This window comes from Melospiza melodia, chromosome 11 (genome assembly GCF_035770615.1).
Source record: "Melospiza melodia melodia isolate bMelMel2 chromosome 11, bMelMel2.pri, whole genome shotgun sequence".
In the NCBI taxonomy this organism is placed as follows: domain Eukaryota; kingdom Metazoa; phylum Chordata; class Aves; order Passeriformes; family Passerellidae; genus Melospiza; species Melospiza melodia.
Window position 1 is genome coordinate 12,155,901 of NC_086204.1, and position 7,609 is coordinate 12,163,509.

Genomic DNA, 7,609 nt, shown 5'->3' on the forward strand with positions numbered 1-7,609 from the left:
TGTTTCTGTATTCAGTGCAGGTTCTTGGTTTCAGTCTCTTCTTTGGATCTTTCAAATCTGTTCCTCTTGTCATGCTCTGCCCTTGTAACTGAGATGAGCTGAGATAACCCTCTGCAGGTATTTTGGCAGCTGCAGGAAAGACAGTGTCATTGGCAGGGTGTAATTCAGCATTTTCTTTTGCTCTTGATCCTTGGAGATTATTGACCTGCAGAATACATAGCTCAGCCTGTTAAATATATCTTTTAGTTGCTTTCACAGTGTACTTGAGGAGATAGTGAGGTAGCAAGGCAGGATCATGATTTTGCCTTCAGTCAAATTAAGTGGAATTTAAATCAGGGGAAACTTCACAATTAAAGTTGGCTTGCACAGGGATCAGTTTTGTTCAATGGGATTTTAATTTTTGATTGATCTGATTCTCCTTTCACACAATACAGATGAAAGGAACTTCAGTGAACTCACTGAACCCTCACAACTGCAAAGAAAAGGATAATTTCTGCCTATGTAGCTTAGCCTTTTAAACACTAACTGCTGAAAAACAGATGCACATGCACATACCCAATGGCATGTGTTCAATTTTTCCATTTCTCATGATAATGTAGAATAGTTAATGTGCTCTCTCTAAAATGCCTGCTACCTTAATGGGTAAGACAGAGCAAAGTAAAATGAGTCTTATTGCTCTTTCATTTCACAAGAAAATTAATCTTGACTATTGCTTTATATAGATTTGCATGATGGTGACTTGGGTTAAATAGACTTCTCAGCTTTTCTATCCAAATTTATGATGGGAACAATTCCTTGTAAGTCTCATTATCATAATGAAATCCTATTACAATATGATGGGGGAAAAAAAAAAAAACCCAAACAGGACATTTACAACATTTACATGCAAGTCTGCTTTAGTGACTGGCATCTTTATGATACCCAGGTGCTCTGCATGTTCCTTTATGAGAATTGAATTACATGACCTGGAAGTTCAGAGTAAATGTTTAAGCTTTTCTAGTCCTTGAAAAGCATTAAGGTAGAGAAGATGTTGCAATACTTGTTAGTGAAACTATTTGGAAATTGAATTACAGATTCTCTCAGGGCCACATCCCATCCTTATGTAATTTACAGAAGCAAGTTATCTCCCTGACCCTCAAACCTCTGGTACAGCTGCTTCCTTGCTAAATAAAAACAACTAGATCATCTACTTTGACAAGCCAAAGCTGGGAGTCATTTTTTAAAGCCCAAGTCTAGCAATGCCCCTTGCTTATTGTTGCAGGATGTCCCTTCCCTCTGCAGCTGGAGGTGCTCAGCCCTGCCTGGACGGTGCTTGCTGCACGTGTGGGCAGTGCCCTCACGGCCTGGGTCTGTTTGGTGCTGGTGAGGGCACAGCAGATGGGAAATGGGCTGGCAAAAGCAGTTTCCTGTGGTGCAGATAAACTATTTCATTGAAAGGCACGAAGTAAATGGGCAAAACCCATTATTCTTCCCTAACCCAGGATTCTTCCCTGTCAAAGCACACCTGAAGTGGTCTCCTCTCTGTCTGCTTGTGACGCTACAAAGTTGGACCTGTTGACTTATTGGTTCATTCAGTGAGGTGTTTGGCTAAAATTCTAGATGTTTTGTGTTACTGAAAGTAAGAATAAGAAAACAGGATGGCATGAAGAATTACATTGATATTGCATCAAAAAAAAAGTCAAAATGCATAATACAGTAGTACAATAAGTGTTTTACCAGATTTCCTTAAGTATTTAAATATAGAAGAGTCCTGGAGTATCAAAAGAAACTTAGTTGGGCAAGTAAAAAATAACGCTCCTGAGCAAACATATAATATCATAGTAATTACATTGTGGTATATTAATTTGTGTCATTGATTCTAATATCTGGTGTAGAAGGAAATTTGTAGCACTTTAATATAAGCTGTCACAACTGATCCCAAAAGTGTTGGACACTATGGTTTGTTTCCTAGGGGAGAATATTTATACTCTAAATAACATTTAGTAGGCAAAAAAGAAAATTCATAAGGACTAGAACTCCTCAATAAATTGTAAAAATGTGAACTGGATTACAGTAAAATAACACTTTGTTAAATTGTAGTGGACTGTTCTTTTCATGGAATTTATTCCAGCCTCACTGATAGAGGGCTTATTATTTGAATGCCATCATAACTGGTTTAGTTAACTACTCTACCTTGCAAAAATGCCAGAAAAATAAATTAGTATTGGGCAAGTTAAATATGCCAGGATACACAGGTGCATAGGTTACCTGGAGCCTTCATTTCACAAGTTTCCAAGATAGAAGTAATCCTTTAATCTTCTGAGTGAGTCTCAAGGCTCTCTTTTTAATGCTGTACTACATTTTCATCTACTTTTTTGTTTTTTAACTTTTCTGAATCTCCTTGCTAAATCTGTTCTGTGTTTATTAGGTGCTAGAGGTGTCCCTTCAACCTTACTGAGAGCAAGGGCTCTGGTGAAGCATTTTGTATTCAAAAAGATGATTTCCCAGGGTATGCAAAGGGTCATTACTAATGGCAGGGAAAAGATTTTGAACCAGATCTTGGCCAAATGACAGAAGAGATCACTGAAAGAAAACATAAGGGTGCCACAGAAAATGGGACAGGATAGTAGAATGGGAATGCATATTGGCTGAATGCAAGCCTTTTGTACCTAGGACCTGATTTCTCATTCAGATAATTTAAATGCATTGATGTTTATTTATTACCTTCTGGTAAATTATGGAGGTTTTGTATATTTTACCCTGCCTCTTTCACGTTAACAGTACTGCTTGTCTTGCACCACAGAATGGAGCTAGTGAAGAGCACACCACATGCTCCCTCAGTTTGGCCAAGGAGCAGCTGATGAGCCTTCTTTGCATTTGAGAAGCTGTGCAATTTCTAGCCCAGTGCTGGTGAGACTGAGATGGTGTAGCATCCTAAACAGTCCCAGTGATGATAACATATAAGTAACAATAACAGGAGGTGTTATGTCATCTTGGCAAGGTTACAACTTTGGAATATCAGTTTAACTATGAGTATTTGCATCATAATCTGTATTTGTGTCGATTCTGCACTGCCTCCTGAATTCCTTAAACGTGTGCAGAGCAAGTGTAGAAATGCTGCCAGGTCCCATGGGGACACAGCACCTCAGACAGCAAATGCTGAGTAAAACCCAGGGCTCTGCTCACACCATCAGCTCAGTCCCTGCCCTTGCCTGTGCTTCAGTCCTGACTCATGGAGCACCAAACCCTTGGGACTCCCTTTCCTTTTCCTTGTACAGTGACTCTTTAGGGGGATGGTGTCCAAATGCTGGGGTGCCAAAACTGAGAAAGTTCCTAATTCTAATCATGTGCCTCTAATCATGTTTGACTTTCGTGATTCACTTCTTCCTCATTTTTGATGCAAGACCTAGTTCTGAGTTTTTCAGTACCAGGTCCAGCAGAGGAAGTATAATGACAATTTGTACAATGTCTTTCTATCGCCTTTTCCTTTGAACATAATTTGAAATATATTTTGTCAGATAAATCATCAAATATCCTTGTGATTTCCATGTATTCTAATTAAATGTCTGGAGAAAGAAATGGACAAGCAATGCTGGGCAAATTCAGCTTGGCCTGAGGCTCATCTTATCTTCAAACTGACTCCAAAATCTGTGGTTTGAAGGGCCATAGAAGTGCTAAATCAGTAGAAAGCTTAAACAAGAGAGCAATAGCTCATGTTATCATCCAATGTAAAGAGGAAAAGATAGCAGAATAAGCAATGTAGCTAAGTTTGAATTGTGAAAATTAGGATGCTTTGCTTAATTTAAAAAGCTTCAAAAGCTAGAAAGGGTTTGGTACAGAATACATCCATTATAAGGAGTTGTTATAAATAGGTGGGCATTATTGAAATAATATATATATATATATAAGGTCTGACTTTTCTCCAAATAATTTTATCTGAAAAGTCCCATAAAATTTTTATTTGCAGATAATTGAAAATTCACATTTGGTATGTGAGTTCAAAATACTGTCTCATCATCTCTTATGAGGAAGATCAGCATAGCACTCCCATGCATTTTATATTTTCCTATCAATTATTGACCCTCTCCTGCTTTCTATTGTATTAGTTATTCTGAAATTTTTGAGTTTGCATATGTAAGTATTATTAAGGTATGTGTATTTTTAAAAAGATAGTTTACATCTTCATGAAAATTATCTATAAAAATTCTGTCAACATTGAAAATGTAGGGAGTAAGAATGTCTTGTCAGTGAGCTGCTAATGGGATGGAGCTTTCTGGATTTGCCTGCAATTTCTGGTGCCATCACCAGTGATCCTGTGCCAGCCTGAACCTAGATCTAGACTTTTATTTAAGGATTTAGATGTATTAATAACTCAGAGAAGTCTGAGTCTTAAAACCAACATTCCTCATTTCTCATATCTGTCAATTGGTGCTGTTCCTCATTTTGCATCTCCTTATTTCTTTATTCCATGTGCAAAACTATTTTAATTATACAGTTGATTTTCCAGGACTGATGCAAAATTGCTTTCCAGAACTATGCAAAAATCATCATAAAGATGGGAGAGAAAAAAGTTATTTTATACACACGTAAAATAAAAAAACCTTCTTCTTTCTCCCTTATGAGAAGAAGTGGTTGAAGCATTTTCTAAGTTGACACAACACAAAGAATGCATGCTTTAAAAGAAAAAAAAAAAAAAAAAGAAACTAAGAATTTTCAGTTTACTGTAGGTTGGAGACAATTAGTATAATTATTGATGAGCTCAAATTACCAGTCAGTGTCACTGGCTAATTTTGGGAATATGAACTGAAGACCCCTCCCAATCAGATTTAAAAAAAAGCAAAGCAAAACACTTCTTTGTGCCCCAAGTCATGTCTACGAGAGAATAATTTTTTCTCTCATTCACCTCCACTTCACCTTGTCTCTATTAGAAGTTTAGTATATAGGCAGGTTAAGAGCAACACTCTGCAGTGTATGAGGACTTTTCTTTAATGTTTTCCATACACTCAGCTAGAGTGGCTACTACAGGAGGTTTCTCTTTACATATGCATTTGTTAAGAGAGTTTAAGTGATGGAAAAAGAAAGTGAAGTACAGTTAATACAATTTTGATTTTTTATTACTTGGGGTTAGTCAGCTGGAAAACTGGCTCTCTTGCTTTAAACTGATTTGCTATTTAAATGTATCAGCATCTGAAAAACATCTCTGGACTATAGGTTTGAACTGAAAAGGCACCATTGCTGACACCTGACTGAGAGCTGTCACAGTGGGTAGTCATTAACCTTCTGAGGTGCAGCTTCAAGGTTCACTGGCAGTGAAAGGTGGGATGTGGGCTGCACAAAGGAGTACTGGCTGTTGGTGCTGCCTGCTATGAGATCCTGGGAATACTTCCCATCCCTAGAACGTGAGGAGTATTGGAGGATGGAGAGCTTGGCAGAGGTTTTTCTCAAATGTAATTGCCCTTGAGGCCCAGGCCTAACCATGAGCTGGTGATCTGCAGGGGCGGCCAAGGGGATTCCATGAGCAGCAGAGAGGACATTCAGGGAGATGCCTCAAACTGCACCAGTGCCCAGGGCCCTCATTTCTGGCATTGGCTGAAGGAACCAACAACCCCTGAAAACACCCAAGTTTAATGTGGTGGTAATGGTGGAGATTGTGTTTGGCAGGAGCACAACAATGGATGCAACCATCAATCTCAGAGTTTCATCTCAATGAGACTCTCCCTAACAGAGAAAAAATGTTAGAAATTCACTGTTTTGTGTTGCACAGGGACATGGAGATGGGACCTGCCTCCCCTGCTGCCTGTGACAGCGTACAGCTTGAGCTGCTCTGGAACTCAGGGACTGTTTCCCACAGAAACTGTGAAAGCATGGGCTGATGGAAATCCATTTGGCTTCATTCCATCCTAATATTGACCTGCATGACAGTACAGTGCTGTCAAGTAACTTACCTCAGGATGAGAGGAGAATTAGATCATAGCCATGGCCCTGGTCTGCAGCTGCTGTTTGTTTGTGGTTTTTTTTTTTTCATTTTTTATTTTGGCTGCGTAGAAAGAGAGGGAAATGGCCTGTTCTATCTTATATGCTCTGGACTTTTGCTGAGGTGATGCCCAAATTCCCCATAAATGATCACTTTTCACTTGGAAAAAGTCTCATTGTGAGCATCTCAGGATTCAAATTTAACTGAAAAAACCTCCCTCTGCAGCATAAATTCTGCAGTGCAGCCCTTCAGCCTAGAATATAAAATCTCCTGAGTAGGAAGGAAATTAAACAAATATTTATTCCATCACTTTCATTGGGTGAAACCCCACTACTTTGTATCACATCAGGCCTGAGTGATGCTGTGTCACATCCTAGGCAGGGCAGTTCTGCCTCCTTTGCTCTGTGGCTGATTTCATAGCAGGACTGCTATAAAATATGAGTGGGTAATAGCAATATCACCTATGGCTGCCTCAGGAGATGAGCTACTTTATTCATGAGTCTTTGTATCTAAAGGAGGGTGCTGAACCAGAAATAAAATTGTTAACTGTCAGATAGGAAAATGGAGTTAGTCTTGGTTTATTCTGTCAAAAATAAAACCACTTGTGCAGAGTATCTTTTAAAGACTATGTGTATTTCCATTCAATACTGTTGCCAGGTCAAATGCTGCTGTTTTCACATTTGACTGTAGATGTACTCCTCAACTCTAATCCATACATTGTCCTTTAAAGAAAGCTTTGTTTCTGGAGGCAGTCTTTTTTAAGAACAAAATTCTCCTTGATCTGTCATTGCAGCTGGGGTTAAGAAAAAGCTCAGATTTATTAAGTGCTGTGAGAAAACCTTTATGTCCCTCACATTTAAGACTTAGTGCATGTGCATGCTTCTAAATGTTTTGAACAGGAAATAAATGAAAAGTCTAAATGCTAAACTTCATATCATTTTTGTCTAGCCAAAAAAATAATTAAATAGCAGGTTACATCAATACAGTATTGCCTGTCAGTGAGACTTCATTAATAGATGTGTTATAGTATAGATCATACCTTTTCACTGAAAGAGGGACGTGTGATAGCTGTCCATTAACAGATAATTTAGGCTGACTCCAGAAAACACTCAGATTCAGTCTTCTGTGAATATCTTCTTTTACTGGCAGTTTTGCCTGCGTTTTCATTGCTTGCAGTGGCCATTTAACTGAAGAAATGCAACTCCCAGCATGAAAGGATTATTTTGCTAATCTTCCTTAAAGCTTCCCCCCGAGTATTCTATCAATATGAGGTTGTTGGTAGGAGACAACATAAACCTAATATAAATCCTGTTTTTTGGAACTGTGATTTGAAGTTGCACAGCATTCCACAGTCATGTGGAAGAGTATTTTGTAGAATGCTTGTTATTCATTCTTTCATTCTTCTGTCCCTTAAATCTAAGACCCAATAGGAATAGTGTTTTCCTGTAGCTGCCCTGGCAAATGTGGCTTTTATTACAGGAGATTCACACAATTTTCAAATCCAATTAGACTCATGCCACCCTGCTGAGGCATACATTAAACTTTAGCAAATGAATCTTATGGAATGACCTGCTTCTTCTGCCATAGTACTTCTTCCTTTTAGTAAAGGATTCTTCAACCTGAAATTTATTTTTTTCTGTTTTTCAACAGTGGGTT